Genomic DNA, 20294 nt, shown 5'->3' with positions numbered 1-20294 from the left:
GAGACCTCTGCGAAATATGGAAAGGGGAATCTTCCTAAAGCTCCTCGCAGAATTAAAAGTTAACAACTTGTACTAGCAAACCTGCACCCGAGTAACAGCCCTGGTGTGGTGTGTGTGCGGCATCTGACACGGGAGTTATGTGCGTAGGAGGTAGCAACTTCAGGCTAAGGTTTGAACGTTAGAGCAGCCTATTTCTTTGGGTAAATAATTCTCATTAGTATATGGCCCTAGCACGAAAGCAGTGAGAGCAGATGACTGCGCCTGGATGATGTTTCACTGACATCAGCTACATCCCTGTACAGGCAAACTTGTGCTACCTCCGTGGACCAAAACAAGGAATCACAGCCTCAAGAATTAACAGGGAGCGTTGGCAGAGCAAGGTGGGGATGATGCTACTTTGCTGTTGTTTCCTTCAGCCATTTTTGTCTTTCCACATCTGCATTTCTTATTTCTTCTTGTTACTTTTTGTTTGGCTTGGTGTGATTTTTGGTTTTGTTTTGTTTTTTTTTAATTAAAAAATCTGGATTCTGTTGCTAAAAATAGAGACGTTGTTGTCCCACTAAGCAGTTAATGGACTAGCTGTTCCAGTGTATCCCATCCAAATACGCATTACGACTTTCTGGTTTGACAAATTACATAAACTGGCTACTGTGTGTTTGTCTAATGCACCTAGAGGAAACAGAGGAGTAAAATTATGGTTAAACATCAGACAAGAGGAAAGAGAAAAGAGAATAACACTTGGCAACAAGGGGGAAAGCTTCTTTTAGGGACTATGGTGCAGATATTCCTGGGACAGATAAATGCTGGGGCTTTTGGTCAACTTACCCCCATTTCTCTTTCGGTGCATGTGCAGAAACTGCTGCACCACAAATTGAAGAGGTGAGAAACTTGCACGTGCCCATCAGGTGTTCCCTACTAAATGTCAGGTGTTTTTGGGCCACGCTTGGTGTGCAGTCAGGTGCACATCTGCAGCTGGTCCGTGCGGCCCTGCTGCGGGTGGCAGCAGCCTGGGGAGCACCCGGCTCAGTGTGGAACGCGTTACCTGCCGTGCAGGGTGGTTTTGAGCCGCTGCAGCTGAGCTGTTGTTGGTGTACGAGCTACCGGGGGTAAACCTTTGTGTCTGCCTGCACGGCCCCGGGCGTGCCTTTGCCTGCAGTGGGAGGCTTTCTCTGTGATGATGGGGTTTGTTCCATATGGAGCCTGCAGGACGTACGAGTAGCTCCCAAAACACTTATTTTCTTTTTTGACATACTGATGTGGACACGGTGGAAATGTCTGCAGGGGATGTTGAGGCACCGTGGCTCCGGCGGCTCTCGCTGACGTTTCCTGTCCCTCCAGAGCGCTGCGGGCCCAGCACCAGGACTCCTGCCAGGGCTCCTCCTGGACGCTGAAGATCAGATCGCCGTGATGCTGGCACGGAGAGCAGGGAGGGACATCTCCTCTTCACACGGTCAGCGTTTCCACTGCTGACTCCGCTGGCGTGGGAAGGAGACAGCAGCTGGCTGAGGCCACGTTCTGTAAGTGCCCCCTGCTCTCGGCATTTCCTGAGGTTTGGGATGTTTGGTACATGGAGAAGTTGGCCCTGAGCATTTAGGTTAATAGTGAAAAAGGGACTTTTTCAGCAAGGCGGTGTTCCTAGATCTCTGATATGCCACCTGCTAAGGGTCTCCGTGTTCCCACTGTGTTTCTCACCAGCGGAGACCCTTCCTCTGCCACACACACCTGTGGGACCCGCAGCTGGGTTACTGCACAGCACTGCGCATGGAGATACCCTGCGAGCGTGTTTTATTTCCTGATGCAGAATCCTGGGCTTGTCAGCTCCGTGGGCTGCTCGTCGAGAGGAGGGGAACCAGGGACTGGGGATCTAACCCGTTTCTGTTTGCAATGAGTGTTGGGAAATAGAACTACATTTGTAAACAGATCAGAGGGAAGCGTTGCTACAAGGTGGCGTGGAAGGTAAGGGTGTAGCACAGAGCTGGGTGTTCCCAAGATGACGAGGAGAAATAGAGTTATGTGAAGAAGAAATGGTGCGATAGAGGAGTTGTCATGCTTTCCAGACAAGCTGTGCACATAGTGAGGAAGATAAGAATTTTTCCTTTAGGCAGATTATTGCCCATCTTTGATTTTCTCCTCAAGATCTGGGCCAAGTCTGGTAGGAGACAAAGCGCTAGTCTGGGTTTGTGCCTTTGAGCCTGACTGTGTGCTCAGAGCTGGGCGTTCTGGGTGGAGGAGAGGAACATCTCCCCTCTCAGTCATGCTGTGAACCTGTGGAACTGGAATTGGTGATAACATAACAATGCTTTTGCAGTTCAGTGGTACAGCTGGGAACTTTTCTATTCCAGTATTAATCTCTCTGTGCACGTTTCTTGTGTCCTTTTGGAAATTCCCACAACCCTTCAATAGAATTTTTCTAGTTTTAATATTGCCTTAACAATTGTGACTCTTATCTAATCTAGATAGTTGTGGGTTTTGTCTTTCCAGCTCTGCAAGCTGAAGGTTAATGCTAAAAATACCAACAAATACTGGCAGTAATTTTACAAAATGAAAATAGCATCCTCTCCGTCAAACCTGAGATGCTGTTTTTAACCACCAGTGGCAGAATGTTTGCTGCTGCCCCACTCTTTAAAAAGCAGAAAATGCCTGTCAGAAACTGGGATAACTGGTTGGAGCCCACAATGCCCCTGCTCTTCTAGTTCTTGCTTCTTCAGGCATTCATCCCTACCCAGTTATTTCCATGGTAATCAATGGCCCACCCGTCTTTGAGCTTAGTGGGTTAAGACAGACAGAACCTTAAAATACGCTGGATGCTCTTGCTCACCCCCATATATTACAATCTTTTTTCCCGCCTACTTGTCTGAGAGATATTAATAGTTGAGTGAAGGATATTTTTTCCTGATGTTTCTTAACATCCTAGCATTTGATTTTGAAAAATACTTTTCTTTATAGATATACATACATACACACATACATCATTGAGTACTCAATTCCTATTACTGATGGCAAAAGTAAAAGCAACATTATCAAAAATGTGAGAAGTTTTGTCCTTCAGAGCCTGAAATGTGAGTAGGTATACTGAGGCACTTGCTGGTTTTTGTTGTTCACAGCCAAATTATTCAGCTTTTTCTAAGAGCAAAACTCTAGCTGGGTTAACAGAAATCGCTTTGTAAAGTATTTTCATATATTCTGCACATGATAAAAAAACAAACCAAAAACCCACAAACAGAACTGTGTAGAACTTTGCATGTTATTTGGGCCAGATTTAGTGAAGCCGTTGATCAGGAGCGGGCTCTTAGTCCTGCAGATATTCCAGCTCGTTTCGGTACCGCTGTCTGTGCGAGCTCAGGAAAGCTGGAAGAATTGTTTTCATTTCTTTTTCTTTTCTCTGTGTGTGTAACTTTTTAAAGTGAGTGAAGCGATTGGCTCGTCCTTTGTTACAGATGAGTTTCTGGCCCGCTTGGTTGTGGTTTAGGAGCTCTTTTGTATTAAACACACGTGGAACCAGTGGCTTGCCGTCCCACGGGTGCCACGAGGGCAGGATGGGCTGTTCTTTTGGGTAAGATAAGAAGCCTGGAAATAGAGACAGATCAGAGAGGCCGTTACTGTGTCTGCTATGTGTTTGTATTTTATGGGGTGAGCTCACCCAGCAGTAAGCACAGCGGCAGGGACAGGTGAAGGTCCCATTAGGACTTGCACTGGCAATGGGGAGTGCGAGGAGGAGGCGACTCTGGGGGAGGCACTCGTGGAAACCAAGGGAGAACAAAACAGCAAGAGGAGCCAGGCTGATAATTTTGACAGGATGGAAATGAAGCAATATTCCAGAGATTATGCCAGGAAGTGGACAGATATTAGAACCTTTGGCAAAGCAGCAGAATGTGAAGGGGCAGGAGCCAGATGGGAGGAGGTTTAAGATAGGGACAGAGGGGAGGAACTCCAGAGAGCAAACACTGCGTTTGGGGGTGAGCGTGGGGATGAAGAACGGGAGAGAATGGTAACTCATGAGACAAATGGGCCAACGGTGGATTTAAAAATTAAAAATAAGAGAAAATATGAACACCACTATCCATAGCTGTACTGCAGTTGAGGGGTTAGGGACAGCAGGCATGAATGAGCGTGAAGATGAGGATGCAGGTGTGAGGGGCCAGGGTTAGTGGAGGAAACCTGAAGCAGAGACGCCTGCCTCCAGATTTGGGTGGCAAGAGGTGTCGGGGAAGGAGGAAAGGCACGCTGGCTGCGTGGTCGCAGTCTTCTCTAGAAAGACATCTGCAAAATCCTGCTCGGAGGAGGAGGAAGAGGGGAAGCCGGGCAGAAAGGGTTGGACTTCAGGGGACTGGGCGACCCTGGCGAGCGGGGCTGTTGGTGTGGGAAGGTGGCAGGGCTGGAGAGGATGAGTCCGCAGGGGAGGAGGCCAAACCCAGGCTGGGGTTTCCAGGCGGGATGACAGAGCAGCGGGAGAGTCGCCCCGGAGGAAATGGATGCTGGGGGGGAGCCAACATTGTCTCCGCCATAGCGGAGGGTGTCAGCGGAGGAGGAGCGTGAGGCGTGAGACCCAATAACCGAATAAATGTGAGGAAAGGCAGGAGAAGCCGGGAGCAGCGGGGAACGCTCAGGGGAGGCTGTGAGAGGCCCTGCGGGGAGGCCGCTGCCCGAGGGGGAACATCTGGGGTGCCGGCAGGGCGAGGCTCCAGCGGCAGGTGAGCAGAGCCCAGGGCCCCCCGTACCCCGCCTGGCGCCGCGGCGGGGCCACCTGTCCCCGCTCCGCAGGGCGGCGGCGCCTCCGCAGGGCCGGGGGCCGGGGGGGGGGCTCGGGGGCGGCCGCTCGGCCCCCGCCCCGCCGCGCTGGCCCCGCCCCGCGCCCCTCGCAGCCGCCGCGGCCGGGCGGGCGGAGCGCAGCGCTGCGGGCGCCGCCGGGCACTCCCTGCAGCCGCCGCCGAGCCGGGAGAGCCGCCCGGGCAGCGCAGAGGTAGGGGCAGCCGGGCCGGGCCCCTTCCCCGGGTCCGTGTGTGTGTGTGCGCGTGTGTGTGCGCGGCGGGCCCGGGCGGCTCCCGCACCCCCGCTCCGCAGGGCCGGGCGGAGCAGCGGGCCGGCGCGGCCTCCCCCCCGCCGCTCCCGCAGCCCCGGCCCCGCTCTCCCCGGCGGGGCTGTCAGGGCGCCGAGCCGGCCCGGCCTCTCCCCGGGGGCCGCGGCCGCCGCCCCTCCCGCCGGTGCCGCCCGTTCCGCGCAGCCGCACGCCCGGCCGCGGTGCGGAGAGCCGCGCTGCGCCTGGGGACCGCTGCCGCTCCCGCTTCGTTTCATTCTTTCAATGTATGTAATTCCTTTTAATGTTCTCCTGGGCGGGGGTCGGGGGAGGCCGGCAGGTCGTTCCCCGCTGCGGGGCTTTGTGCGGCGGAGCCGGGATCACGCCCGGGCAGGGTGGTGGTTGCTCTCCGCAATACGGGCTGCGGCGCTTTGATTGCTTTCGGCCGCCGCTTTTCCAGATTGCTGTGTTCCCGAAGCCGATGCGCTGTGAACAGGCATAATGCACGGGCTTGATTGCGTTATCTCGTTCGGATGGCTCCTGCAGTTAGATGGAGATAGGCCTGGTTTAACAAAAAAAACATGGCAGACCCCTGGTAGATACTGGAGACTGCAGCAGCTCTGAAAACCCTTGCTCATGGCACTGGGGTCTGACGTTTTCTTTAGATAGCCCTCTGCTGAGGCGGATTCTTTTGCTCTTGGAGTGATAATGCAAAACTAGAGTGGGTAATTGATTCTGTAATTTTGGTGTTTTCAGCTGAGAGTAAAATGGATCCTTATTTAAAGATGAGTAGTGATCTGTACTTCTAGATTGCACTTACTCAACATCGTCCATAGGTATAAATGCTTAGTGTGCGAAATCAGAAGCAGGATTACTGTAAGAGGCAATAAACATCGGCTATCAGCATCCAGAGCATTCAGTGCAGCCTTTGACCTTTATTGACAGGATAGAAATATTATGAAACCTGCTTATTGAACTGTCTAGCCAATGAAAAAAGAATCCTGTTATTCCCTGTGAATGTATTGTGCCGAAAGACATGTTGGGGAACAATGCAAGGGTTCCAGAGGCAGAGCCATTTCTGCAGAGCCACATCAGCCGAGTGGAAATGTCAGGGGAGGCTGTGGCTGCTCAGGCCATTGCAGGAAATCTGCGCTGGAAGGACTTACGTGCACTCAGGAGCCTCTGGAGGGAGAGACAGGAGATGGAAACGGTGCGGAATAAAGAGCGGGGAGGGGTGGGTGATGGCAGCTAGATGTGATTTCTAAACAATTGTTGTTATCTGCTGGCATTCCTTTTTTCCCGGCTGTTGCGATGCCCCCATGACTTAGCAGTGGTTGTGGGGCTGGGCTGGCTGGTGCGCCACAACCAGCGCTAGATGGGCCATACATAAAATAGGCAGCAAATATTTTGTTCCTTCATGCAGCAGCGTAAACCGGGTGCTAGAAAAGAGGTCAGGTGATGGAACCGGAGCCCGCTTTGCGTTTCTCTGTAATGCAGGTTAAGTGCAGTAAACCATATCCGCTAGAGCAGGATGCAGCATTTTTGGATGAAAGAGGAGCTTGCGGCAGTTATGTGGCAAAAAGCGTTAGGGATGCTGGTTCATCTCCATGGTGGCACGAATCCTGCAGGTTTGGGAATGACGGAACTGCCTGCGCGCAGAGGGGCAAAGTGTTCATGCTGCATGGATGGAGAGCAGAAGGCTGCTGCGTGTCCCTCACACGGACAACAACCATTTTGTGAAAGATGCTTTGGTTTTCCTTCGACATATATAGAATTTAATCGGTTAAAACCCCTTTATTGGGTGGGCCCGTAATGTTCCTTTATATTAAGTCCCCTGACTAAGCTTATTTTTTTCCTAACGTGGTTCAGTTACAGGATTTAATATTTGTAATTGGATTACTTGTAAAATAAGCATTGTATTTCATTAGCGAGGAGTACACAGACATATTTTGTGGAACACAGATGGGAAGGTCTATTTTTGCAGATGTTTAAGGCTCGGACTGCAAAAGTTATTTAGACAGTTAATCTCTCCAGGCACCTAAATTCCATCGTCACCTGAGCTGGGCACACGTTAAAACCCGGCTCGACAGTTCAGCATCACCCGTGAGTCAGCTCCTAAATCCTGCCCGGCTGGGATCTGGGACCACAGACCCGCTCCCGGTTCCAGGAAAACCTCTGCAAACTGGGCTGAACTGGGCGACCTCACGTCAGAGCAGCGCCAGGGGCTTTTTGACTTTCAGTGGTGAAATCCTGGTGTATAACCAGCGTTCTGCAGGGCGCCCGCATTGAAGGCTGCTTTCCCCTCGCTTATAATCTTTTCTCCGCATCTGGTTTTCATTTGTCAGATTTTTATTATTACTCTTAAAATGATCTGTTGTGAATTTGTTTTTTTAATGAACATGAGTAGTGTTGCAGCAGTTACAGCTGGACCTCGCGAGCTTTGCTTTCCTTTAATGAAAAAGGGGTTCAGAGATATTACATGTAAGGAGTTTTTCTTATGCCTGGTAGGTTATTTAACAGAGTGATCAATCCTATATGTTTAAGCAGGCAGCTCCTTTTCTGTTTTGTCCAGCTTGCTTTCTTTTTCGTGTTAATCCCAGACACATTTTTACTGTCCGTTCCTCGTTAAAAAGGCCAGGTTTGCCTGTGTTTGTGTGTATTGCTGATGGGTGAGTTCCTAACAGATTTCCTGGTGGTTTGAGAAGGATGGCAGGGTAGGGCTGTGTCTGAAGGGGATGTTTCTACCTGCAGTAAAATGTGATTAGGAAGAGATCCACGCCAACCTATAACGTTTGTGCTTGGGGTTTGTATGAGTCTTCCTGTGGCCAAGGACGGATAAAGGTTGTCTTGAGCTATTGCTTTTCTGCACCATTAACTTGTTTCCAGCCTCTTCTCTGTAAGGTCTTTTTTCTTGTTGAATGGTGAAAATTTTAGGGTGTTCTTTTCCAAGTCTTTCACTTTCCTCCTGCTCATCTCTCTATGTATTGCACAAGCTGATATGTATATTTCTTTTCAAGCTGCATGTTTTTAGCACACCAGGAATCTCTTTGGCACGTCCCCACTACCACTAGAGAAACATATTATGCCGTTGCGCAGTCATTTTTATTTCACAATGTTTTGAGTGTGCTAAGCATTAGAACTTTAAAAAGAAGGAGTCTGCTGGTGTGTTGTTCAGCAGCAACTGAAGAAAGGAGCAGCTGGGTGTGGAAATCCTGTGCCAGCAGATGCTGAGACCCACCTGTTGGATGCTCCGAATAGCCGAGCGGGTCATACCCGTCATGCCGCTGGAACGGGAGAGGTGTGTCATTAACACCCTGTTCCTAGGGCTGAAAATACGCTGCTGCGAAGCCGTTCACAGGTAAATGTTCCAGATTAAGTGGCCGTTCTGTTTGCTGGGGTTCCCAGCATATGCTGTTCTCTTTTTGGAAGATGCTGAGGTTCCACCTGCTGAGCGATTGGCCCCTGGTCTGTGAAAGGCACCGAGGAGTGATGTTGTGGGATCGAGGCTCCGCGTTTTGTTTGCGTGCACAAGAGGAAACCATTTCTGCGCCTCCGTTACAGTCACGCTGCTTGGAGTTACTATAGTTGTAAGAACACGACACGAGAGTCCTCCTACAAGTAACTGGAGAAACTGCGGACCCGCCATTCGAAAAGACTTGCAAAGAAGTCGCAAAGGGTTTTTTTGTTTGTTTTTAGAAAGGAGTAGGGATTCACTGGCAGCTCATGTTTACTGGAGTGCCCACTGGGCTTGGTTTTGTTAAACGTGGCTCAGCACCATTGGGAGAGCATGGAGTGATCCCCGAAATGGGCTTTGGTCAGGGCTGGGCAGTTGCCAGCCCGTGTCGGTGGGTCCGCAGGAGGGGTGCGCGATGGATTCGCTCTGGGAAGGTGGGTGGTTGTGCGCACCGTCACCAGGATGCAGTTTAGCTGGTGGCAGATGCGATTAGAGATGAGGATACACAGACCTAAAGCAAACACGACAAGCTTTGATACGCCGCTTCATTGCCCACCTGAGGGAACGGCATGTGGGTTAATGTATTTGGAGCAGCCAATTAATTAACAAAGCATTTACGCTTCGTGTGTTCGTTGCCATTGTGGAAGGTGATTGAATGGCAGTTGTGATCCTTCCTGGCCGTAGTCTGGAGGGACAACAAACCTTTAATTCTGTCCTTTTTTAAAGTTTTCCTCAAGCTTTTTTAAAACAGCATCGCATTCAGATCACGTCTGTACTACAGTCTCACGATTCGGGGTTCAGCCTGGTGCCTGTAGCGGTCAGCGGGGGTCACCCCGTCCCAGACTTTGTGGGTTTGTATTTTGCACGTTGCTGGAGGTGTTGGTGGCTGGTGGAGGTGACGCAGGCTCCTCTGGGCCGCCTGGCGCTGGTATTTTAGGGTGATGCTGATCCCTGAATTTGATACAGGGAGGTTTTTCACCTTCACTGGGGGGTTCAGCCCCAAGTACAAGGCCAAGGTCTTCTATACATGGAGATCTTTGCATTGGTGGGGAGCTCGTGGCTTCAGTATGTTGGGGGAGAAAACGGGCTTCAAACAACTATTTACAGTTCACCTTAAGTTACCAGGTATTCTTTGTCAGGTAGGGTCCATATGTGGTAAAGATAACCCAGTTAGTTTAACGTTTGCTTTGTTTTTTGTAACTTAAAATATCGTGAACTTTTTCTGTGCATAATACTACGAATGATTCTACAATTTCATGATAGTCAAAGGTGAATGGATTAAGTGCTAATTATTTTCTTTAACCTTTTTTTGGAGTAACGTATTCTTATTGTAACTTTAAATGCTTTTAGGAGGCCAGATCCTAAGCCTGAAAAAGAATCCGGTTGCCGTTGGTGGAAACACGTTGGCTTGCACCAGTTGCAAATCTGCCTTGCAGCCTTCAGGTTTTGATAGAACAGCCACCGGAGCCTGCTGTATTTTATTCATTTGCGTTTTTGGCATCAGAGAAGCTTTTCCTGATTGTTTTTCTCATTGGGAGGCCGATGGTACCGAGTGACCTCTCGCCGCGGAGGGGCGGGTGGGTTTTTGTGGGAAAGCCTTGGTGGCCGTGTCTGGGAGATAAGCCCCGCGCCGGCATGCGCTGGGGATGTGCCAGCAGATGGGGAGCAGGACTATGCGACAAGCGCGAATGCAGTCACCCGCTCCCTAAAATAGCACTGGGGATAACAGGAGATCTGCAGAGTTATCGCTTACCTCATTTTAGCACAAATTCTTTCCTAAAAATGGATTATTGACTTGAGGCTTCAGGGTTTTTTTTTTTATTTGGGTAATATAATCTGTTTGCATCTTAGGAACATTTACGTCCCCCTCCAGTCTTTAGCAGGGTAGGGCTGCAGGTAAGGACAAACAAGCCGTATTAAACCCACAGGAGTGGGGCACAAACCCCACAGCCCCAGCTTAGGAAAAGCTGTTTTATCATCTTCACAGTTAGCAGAGTGGGAAACGAGGTGGATTTTTTACCTTGCTGTGGGCTGGAAGCAGCGTGTTCAGATTCACCGTGAGCTGCGTGGCAGCACCAGGGTGGAGATGAATCAGCTCAGTGGCCTCAGACCCGCGGGGGCTGCTTGTTGGGGATGGGGTTTTGGTACAAGACACTGGCTGCGAGCAATTAGTACTTGCATATAAAACAACCAGCCATTTACCAATATGGTTCTGTGCAAGGGTAAACGTGAGCAAATTTGATTCTCAGCCCCGCGTCAAATTTGTCAACAGGAGAATCTGCGCAGCTTTAGTCGGTGGCATAAGCCATTTAAACTTAAAACCTGTGATGCCTAAATTAGTTTCTTACGGAAAGAGGATGAGTTGGCTTCTAAATGGGATAGTGTGAGGAAAGTGCGGGGGCCGGTGCTGTGGAGCGAGGCTCTGAAGGCTCTAATATCCTGAGTCAGCAGGTGCTGGTGTCCAGCCCTGGTGCGCATCTGCGGCACGAGAGCCCGCGCTGAAAGAGCCGCTCCCTGGGTGCGCGTTTGCTTTGCTGCAGGGACCTGGGCAAGGAAAACCAAAGTAGAAACGTTACAGAACAATGGAATGCAGGACAAAAAAATCTGGAGCGCTCTAAGTCGTTATACTGGTTTTATGTTCTACTTGGTTACGCTGGTTTACAACGCGTGGGGCTGAGGTGAACAATGAAAACCCGAACCAAACAAAAAAACCCATGCAGAAACCAAACCAAAACCCAACCAAACCACAAAACCAACCCCAAACAAAACCAAAACCCCAACCAAATCAAACCAAAATATCCAAAGGAACACAAAAAAACCCACCACACGAAGTACAGTCTGATCAGAGTTTCACCGAGCTTTGTAGTTTTTCAATCTTGCACAACTTCAGATTGTCTCTGTATACTAGGAGGTGCAAACTGAAATTGCATGATTTAAATAAGAGACGTGAATAATGGCTGATAATACATTAAACTGCCCCAGGGGCCTGAAAAATGAGGGAGGGATCCGTTCCCATTGTGCGCCAGACAAACAAGAAGATGATGATTTTGAGTTAAACAAATGCCGCAAATAATGAAATGCGTTTTTCCTAGAAAAGTATCAAAACAACCATGGTGTACTAATGACCTACACTGTCTGCCAGGTCAGTAATGAAACTCTCAGCCACATTCTTCGCTTGGTTTAGTAAGGAAAGAGGGGTCTTCTGTGCTTATTCTCATTGTGACGTTAGGGTCCTTCTTTCTCTGCTGCACTGAAGAACAGAGGATTTGGGTCCCCAGCTGTTCCAGGTTGCGTAGCTGCATCCCAGCACCTGAAGTTGGGCTGATTTACTTCATCGCCGTGTGTGGCTTGAGGTTTTAAATCATCTCTGCATAAAAAGATGCAGAAGAACCTATTTGAGACAATTCTGTGTTGCTCGGTTACATTTCTTAACCATGTTAGAAACAAAAGGATTTTGTGAAAAGGTAGCAAAGTGTGAATAACTGCAGGAGTCAAGGATGGTGACACCTGCCTTGTGGGCAGGTGCGAGCGATAGGGAGCACATGGCTCTTATCTGTGTTTTTACCGAGTAACCCTGATGGGGCAGTAAATCCTGAGTGAGACGGTGCTGCCGGCGCGGTGTCACAGAGATCAGCGTTTAGATACCAGGCAGGACCTGGAGGTGCCTGGTTAGATATTTATTGCTGAGGGAACGCAGAGGGTTGATGGCTCTACCTGGGCCCCTCTTGTGCAGCGGCGGAGCAGGAGGAGGGCGAGGACGCGGGGTGTGTTTTGCGGAGCTGAGGGTGAGGGGCGCGTGGCCGTCGGGGGCAGGTGCAGCTCGGCGTTGGCGGAGGGCGCGCCAGACATTTCAGAGATGTTTCTACAGCTGTTGCAGAAAACAACGTGAATCACTTGGCGCTGCAGCGGCTCGTGGTGCCCGGAGAGTTCAGGGAGGCACAAAGTTCCCCGGATTCCACGCGATGAGGAGCCAACGTGTCACCCGAAGGGCGATTCGCCTTGTTCCGGGGTAATACAGCTGCTTTGGGTTTTAAATCGTGGTTGCCATGGCTGTGGCAGGACGCCAAGGAGCCAGGGAGGAGCTTTGGGCCTGAAATTAGTGTTTGGCAAACTCGATTAGATTGGCGCCTGTAGCAGTCTTACCATTACAAGTTTTATGCGTGTTTTTATAGGAACACATCTCCTTTCTGATGCTTAGTGGCTTGGCCGTGGTATCACTTTGTGTTCTGAAGAGAGATAGGAGGGCATGCAAATATATAAAAGAAGGCCAAAAATAACTTCATGTGTATTTTTAAGGTTCTGGTTTGTGGGTTGATCAAACTGTTGCAATTTTTGAAGACTAAAATGCTTGATGGTGAGGAATGCTGAGGAATGGTCCCTATGCAGGCAGCAGGACTGCTTTATCATTCCCAGAGTGTTATTAAAGGATTGAAGAGATGGGTGATTCACCTTGGGCTGACTCTCCTGAAACCATGCTTATAATACATATCAATAAGTATTATGCGAATATTACTGTGATAACAAACCATATTTTTAATTGCTTTGTGCCTCGTGGTTCATGCACCGGTCAGAAGTATTTGCAGGCTAAACTTGATGGGTGTTGAACGTGTGTGTCGGTGCTGGTTTATACTGGTCTCTACGGTCCTGTTTGACTTCTCCGTGTGTTTTGGCCGGGCTTGTGTCACCATATGGACATCCCAGCTTTACTAGTTCTGGGTGAGCTGGGACTGGGGGGTTTTGGAATATGGAGCACAGTCCCCACTGGGCTGGGAGTGCTCCTAAAGATCTTTGTTGAATCGCTCTTGCAAATGGCAAACTCGTTTGTCTTGATCCACTGTTCTAAATGATAATCTTGTTTTCCCACAACGGAAGGTACTAAAGTTACCGGTAATGAGAAAATATGAACTGTGGTGAAATACGCCACTTAGTTTCCTTCTCTCTGGATTGGCCTCAGCGTATAGTCGCAGACTGGAATGCTTTGTACAGAGCTTCCTTCCGCGAAGTTGTTAAAATTAAAGAAAGCTCCCCATTTTTGTTGTCACCGGGAGCACTACGTTCTTTGGGTTCCTCCCACCGGCACTGGGAAGCCAACTTCCAAACTGCCGCATTTGGGGAAATGATGTGGTCTGTGGGCACGGGTGATGAGCACGTGGCACGTTTGGATGTGGGTTTATCGCTGGTGGGCCCGGGTCTCTTTGACAATGAGGAACGATCCTTGGTCTGTGGGTACCGCCGTGTTTCTGTGTCCTGAGCCGGTTCCTGATGGTTCTGCAGTCCCTCGTGATGGGGTTGGTTTGGATGGGCAGCAGCACCATTGATAGTAGTGTTTTATTTGACAGTATATTGTTTAAAAGTTGGGTTTTCGGGGGGAAAGCAGCCAAACAAAGCGTTCTGGGTTTCTTCCTGTGTCGCTGGTTTCAGAATGAAGGCAACAGGCTGTCGGAGCATCACCGAGGAGGAGGAGGCTTTGTAATTTGAGTATCAGGGCAAAACGAAACCAAACAAACAACAGAGAAATGCAGCTGAGCAGTTTTTTTTTAATATGAGCATACAGTTAATTTTAACTGTGTGGTGTTTTGGTTTATTATCTTGAATTCCAAGGCCTGTGGAGGGGTGAGGAAGAAAGGAGCCGTTGTCCCGGGGCAGGTCACCCTGCAGCGTTCAGCTCCAGCCCCGTTAGTAGGTGGAGCCCGAGCTGACACCTGGCTGGCTTCAGCAGCTGGATGTGTTGGGAATCTGTCGTAATTACTGATTTTCTGCCTTCGCTGCGTGGTGGTTTCTGTAGGAGACAATGGTAAATCTCCCAGACTCTGTTTACGTGCAGAATCCGAAATGGCACACGAAGCGCGAGCCTTGTGCACAAAATGGACCGTGTCACAGTCTCTCCTTTGATTGCCTCTCGCTGCATTACAGTGCCCGATTGTGAGGCACCCATAAAGTCAGGGCGTCGCTTAAAATAGGCCCTTCCTCTTGCAATTGCCATTACAATTCCAATATTCAAATATGAAGCCTTGCTTGCAGCATTCAGAATAGCTGTGAATGGAGACATTCTTTCATTGGTCTTGCGAGAGAAGTTCAATATTCAGCGTGTCGAAGGTTTGTTCCCGAGGCTGGGGCAGTGTAGGAACGGCGCCGGGGCTGCTTCACCCCTGTTTTTCCAACTCTACTCTGTTGTTGTTGAACAAAGTACGAGTGGGTGGGAGAAAGAAAGAAGCAGGAAATGGATTGAAGGAAAGTGAAGAGGATCTGCAATCAAATGGAGGAAATAACAGACCGGAAGGAATGTGAAAGTAAAAGTGTGAATTTAAAATAGCAACGTGCGTTGGCAGAGTTTTGTGGGGATCCTGGTTTTGCTCGGGGGGTGCGAACGGTGCTGGGCCGGAGGTGCAGAGGTGGCTCAGCCCTGCCTGGTTGTGGCAGGAGGGCTGGAAATCCCAGCAAACCACTAATTGCCTTTGGGAGGCCACTTACAAGGGTGGGTGCGATGGGAATGATTGGGCTGGGTGGGGAGATCAAGGGCTTGGCAAGTTGGATGTGTTGACATCCTCAGCCTCCGTCCTGAAAGAACAACAAATGAAAGGCAGGTGCTTGTTTCCCCCACCTCAGTGCTGTTGTAAATTAATTAATGTAAAATCTAATAATACCATTTCAGCAAAATAATTTCCTTGAACTTGCCATCAACAAAAAGATATTGGACAAGAGGATTTCCCCTAGGGTGAAATAAAGGACAAACAAACAGAAATGACCATTGTGTATTTAGTGGGGGGGGAAAAAATGTACTTATGTGGCTTGAATGTCATCTTAATGATATTAGGAGGTGAGGAAGGGAGCCAAACAGTGCACAGCTTTTCTCATGGAAATGCAATCCAGAAGGGCTTGCAGCAGATGCTGCTGAGCTGAAATGGGTGGTTGAATTGGCATCTGCTGCAAGAGCAAATCGAATTTGTCCGTAGAATCCAGGTGCAGGTGAGCAGTGAGTACTGGTCTTCTGACTGCCCGGGAAGTTCAGAGGGAAATAGATCTGTTCTTTCCATTCCGTTCTCTAGTTTGGCTTGTGTGTGATAGACCAGCAGGAATATTTAATTGATCAGCTCACCTTTGCTGACCCAGTTGTGTTTTGCTGGTGGGTGCCTCCGGCTGGCTGGATCCCTGCAAGGCTAAAACCTTTGCTTTTTAAAAAATAAGCGTTATTTTGGCCTGTGACGCTATGAGCTTGTCCCGGGTTCACCCCGGGAGAGGTGGCGTTTTGGGCTGGGTGACACGTGCTGCGGGACTGAGCGCCGGCGGTAAGTGAGGAGGACGGTAAATCTCCGTGTCGTCCGTCTGTCTGGGAACCGCGGGAGCCAGCTGTTTGGAGTCCTCGTCTCCAGGAGCGTCCCGAGAAAGGGACGGTCCCTCTGCTCTCCCACCTGGGCTCTGTGCTCGCAACCTGGCGCTCTCTGACCAAAACACATCCCAAAGCATGTGAACACAAAGGGGCGCGACCAGTCACAGATGAAACACCATAAAACCCACATTATTAAGTGAGGAGAGGCTGCTCATAGACCGAGCCCACACAATTTGGTCCTGCTTTGGAGAGGCCTCTGGTTGCTGCACATTAGCTAATGATTTTTCTCTTGTCCAGATCACCTGTTGACGTAAGTGGCGCTGGTATTATTGAAGCATGTTTATTTGTATTAAATTACATCCCTCAGATCTAGCGCTTGTGCCTGCACTCATGCTGAAGGTAACTTCTTGGCTTGAATATATGGAGAAATAAATGTGGTGGTAGCTTCAGCAATCAAGGCAACATTTAGTGTCTGGAAGGTGGCACCGATGTGTGTGAAACGGGGGGTGTTTGCAGTATGCCAGCCCCTGCCGTGGCTTTGCTCAAGTCCTGGTAACATTTTACATGCAAAGCCGCTGACATACTCTTAGTGCCATGCCAGTGCTTACTTGGGCAAGCGGTTCAGTGCGCTGTTTTAATTTAGTAACACGCTGAAGTGATTAAATTCTGGACGCTGGTGGTGTTATCTGGGCAAAACACACAGACTGTAACCACAGGGCTGGCCTCCCAAAGAAGTTCATTTTTATTCTTCTCTGTGTTACATTTTAGTTATAATGAAAACAAATAAATCTGGCTGGATGGCCAGTGTTTGCAGGTCCTGCGTTTGTGTGGATATGTGGTGGCACTGGGTGGTCTCTGGAGGTGGCATTTGGCCATCCTGAAATACCCTCACTCATTCTCTTAAATTACAAGTATTGGTAAAATAGCATCCTACCTGGATAGCATCCTACTTGCCAGACTAACAGAGGTGCGCTTCAAGAGTGGAAACCGTGGCCTTTACACTAAATACTTTAATGACTGCAATAAATGTGACTTTTTCAAGTAGCTTGGAATCATTGCCAGCTTTGTAAAGGTGAGAAAACCCGAAAACGTTGGTGCTGGTACCTTCTGTGTGCGCGGGCGCATCGCACAGCCCGGGCTCGCGTGCGCTCAGGTGCCCTGGGATCTGAGGGGAAATAAAAGAGACATAAAAGCCCTGGCAGCGCTGGTGGGGCTGGAGAGTTCCCGCACAGCCCTGGGGAGGAGCCCGGCAGCCCCGGCTGGAGACACGGCCACTGGGGACCGCTCCGGTCAGGCCGACGAGGGAGAGACCGCAGTTCCTGTTGATGGCAGTTGTCGGTGCAAATTCAAGCTTCTGGCTGCGGGTAAGAAAGTTACTCTGGTTTTGAATGTGTTTTGTCCCCCATGAGGTGCGTAGAGAACTACAGAGATTATTTGGAGGGTAAAGCATTATTGCTGATTTGCTGCTCGTTCTGTAGCTAAAAGGGGTGATGCCAAGGCAAATTTTTAACTTGGAGTGGGAGATGATCTTGTCGTTTCCTCCTTTGGTGCTGGGAGGAGACTGGGAGTGAAGCGTCATTTATGTCCTGTTGGATACGTGTGGGAGCTGAGGAGATGGATGGGGATTTCGAGTTTCGCCCCCTCCTGTATTCCCTGCAATAACATCTTTTAATCTTGCTCTTCGCTGGGGTCCCCAGAGAACCCGATAGCGGCCGCTGGCGAAGCGAGCAGGTGAACACAGAGGGTTCTTGCGCCAAGTTGGAGGCATTCAGCAGCCTTCAGGAATTCAGAGCTTTTGTTTTTAAATCAGGATTTCTCTCCACCTTTCAGTTGATTTTCCCCGTTCTTGCATAAATTCACAGGTTGCAAAGAGATTCTGCACCAGTGTATTGCCAGTTAAATACTAAACGCACAGTTAAGTTGCAAAACAATCCTTATTTTGTTGTGCAGAACGCGTGACAATTTTGAATGGTATGAAGTTTTAATAGGCAATAAATCTTTGTAAAATATGCAGCATAACTCTTCTGTGTCTGCAATGAATAAGTAATTCAGCCATGTCAAAGTCAAGCAGGCACAAATCCCCTTTATACCGGACTGTACCATCTGTCTAATCTATCTGTGTCAAATATGGCTTGTTTGGGTCTGTCCTTCTACAGCTGTTCTGGATGGATTAAATTAGAACTCCTGCTCAGTGGATGTTTGTCTCTCGATGTTTGTAACTCAGGTAATAACCGTGTTTTTCATGCTGGTTTTGTAATTGGTAAACAAGGATGTGGTAGTCAGCACAAATATCTTTTTGTCATGGTTGTCCAGGCTGTTTTTATAGCTACAGCAGCTTTTCAGCAGCTACTGAGCACGGTGTTACTGTGAAGTGTCTGGATGAAGGGATTGTACTTGGGGCACTTGCACGGTGACAAGCCCCAGAATGGATAGTGTAATAGTGTAGCTTCATCTGTTGCCTGGAGCTTGTTTCCCCTTGATCTGCTGCTACCCTGGAAGGCTCTGTGCTGTTTTTCTGGATCTTGCTTTAGTTTTGTGGAATGTCAGAAATGAATATTTGAGAGGACTTGCTGTTTGGTTTCTCTTCTGCTTTGCCATCCCTTCCGATCACTGCAGAAGTCAGAGCGCTGCAGCAGGACGAAAGCACACCCTGAATTTTGCAGGCAAGCCCTTTCGTTTGACGTCTTCCCCAGCCCGAAGCGCCGCGGCCACGTCCATCCTTGGGGCTTGGGGGGGATGCCGAAGTGGCCGTGGCTGTGCCTGCAGCTCCGGTTTGGGCGCAGGCAGCTCCGGTTCGTGGGCGTTGACGTGCAGGTGCAGAAATGCTGATGATTTGCATCCACCTGCCTGTTCTGCACAGAGATGCAACAGGTTTTTGGGCAGAGCACGCGGAATGGGGAGGATTCGGGGCAGCCTGCGGGAGGGAAGCTCGGGGCAGGACTGTGGTTTGTGCATCTGGGGTGCGCCGGCTCCCTCCCACGCCTTGGGAACCCGAGCTTTCCCTCCGGGGCCGCTCCTAAAGGCGGGACAGACACAGCCCCTGTTCATCGGCACCCTCTCAACAGAACCAGACCGCAGAGTTTTTCCTGAGATGCCTGTTTGGAAAAAGAAGCCAGGGACAATCTGAAAAGTCTGTGTTTTTACATATTCAATCCCGTTACCGCGCTCTAGCCTCACTTTATTATTATGATTATTTGTTTTACCTTCACTTGCACGTGCTTTACGCGGAGCCTGGTGTGCGGCGCAGGGAAAGCCAACTCCAGTCGGGCAGGAATTAAAATGGCTGAATCACTGTGTTAAGATGGAGTCAACCAAGCAGATCATTCCAGATACAAGAGGGGACAGTTCTGCGGTCGCTGGTGCAATTACCAGGCTTAATTCTGTGCGTTGTGTTGCCATTGACGCCGTCACTAATAGAAATGTTTGGTATCGAATTCCACCCTCAGTGCTTCATTCGGGCCATAATGGCAAGTGTTGCACAAGGAGAACCCAAGAGCAGGATCCTCAGGAGGAGAAAGGGCTGAGCAGGGATCGCAGGGCTGCTTTAACCTCTTGCTGCCTTCCCAGCGCGTGGGGTTTAATGGAGAGCGGAATAATGGAAAAGCTAGCAGAGCGTAATCCTCAGGTTTAGGTTAAAGCCTCTTACTGGTGCATCACGCGTTTCAAAACGCTCCCATTAACTTATTCACTTTGCGAAATGCAGGTTTTCTGGTTTTGCTGTTCCAAATAAGGATGCTTTAATTACTGCTGACCTGATTTGAATACGGGCTCGACTGATTTCATTTAAAATATCGATTGCAGCGCATTGGATTGGTCGTGGTTTTGCTTTATTGCCGCAACAGCCACCATCCTTGCTCAAATGGGAGTGGGGATCCGCGAGGTCTCTGGAGGCCGACGGTAGTGTCGCGCTTGCACTAATGAGCCGTTTCACCGCGTTTCAGTAATGAGAAGAGTTGGGTTTTCTCCAGATGTGTGCAAGGTAGAAACACAGCTGGTCAGGTAGCAGGGACAGTGGGATCGTTTGGTCACTATTAATTGTTCCTTTAAAAAACCCCTGCCAAACTACAGTGAACATCACTTGAAACAAGCGAAGGGGGTGGATCTGAATGATACCTTAAAATCTGTTCCCAGCAGGAGTTATAGAACTAGTCCTGCTGCCTTTAAAACTGTAAAGCAAATGGCCATTTTGAAATCCTTCAAAAAAGAACTTTTCTGTATATATAGATTTTCTCCTCTGTACTATTTGGCAATGCTTTTAGAGCTTTGAGATTTTAATTTTTGCCTTGCAAGGGAAACAATGCTCAGGATTTCCCCCAGGAAACGAGGCCTTTAGAGCCTGCAGAGCTGGCGCAGAGCAAGCGTCCTCCCGCGGGTAGCCCTGTCCTCCCGCGGGTAGCCCTGTCCTCCCGCGGGTAGCTCTGTCCTCCCCGGTTGCTTTATCTGCCCCGAGATGGGCAGGAGAAAGGAAAAGCAGGAAGATCTGGAGAGCATCCAAGCTT

The 20294-nt window shown here is 49.5% G+C and overlaps 1 protein-coding gene across 4 annotated transcripts in view; it reads left to right on the top strand.

The window, feature by feature from the left end:
* The first annotated feature begins 4393 nt into the window (after positions 1-4393).
* Positions 4394-20294, top strand: part of SPTBN1 (spectrin beta, non-erythrocytic 1) — a 109560-nt gene continuing 93659 nt past the window's right edge. The window contains exon 1 of one of the 4 annotated variants that reach the window (XM_065059928.1): positions 4394-4563. The gene's annotated coding sequence lies outside the window, so the exon portion shown is untranslated. Of the gene's footprint in view, positions 4692-4811; positions 4961-5146; positions 5302-20294 lie in introns of those variants that run through there. The other 3 variants (XM_065059924.1, XM_065059925.1, XM_065059926.1) reach the window with 3 other exon arrangements.

The sequence above is a fragment of the Columba livia genome, chromosome 3, assembly GCF_036013475.1.
Source record: "Columba livia isolate bColLiv1 breed racing homer chromosome 3, bColLiv1.pat.W.v2, whole genome shotgun sequence".
Taxonomy (NCBI): domain Eukaryota; kingdom Metazoa; phylum Chordata; class Aves; order Columbiformes; family Columbidae; genus Columba; species Columba livia.
This window is presented reverse-complemented; position numbering and strand designations above follow the sequence as displayed.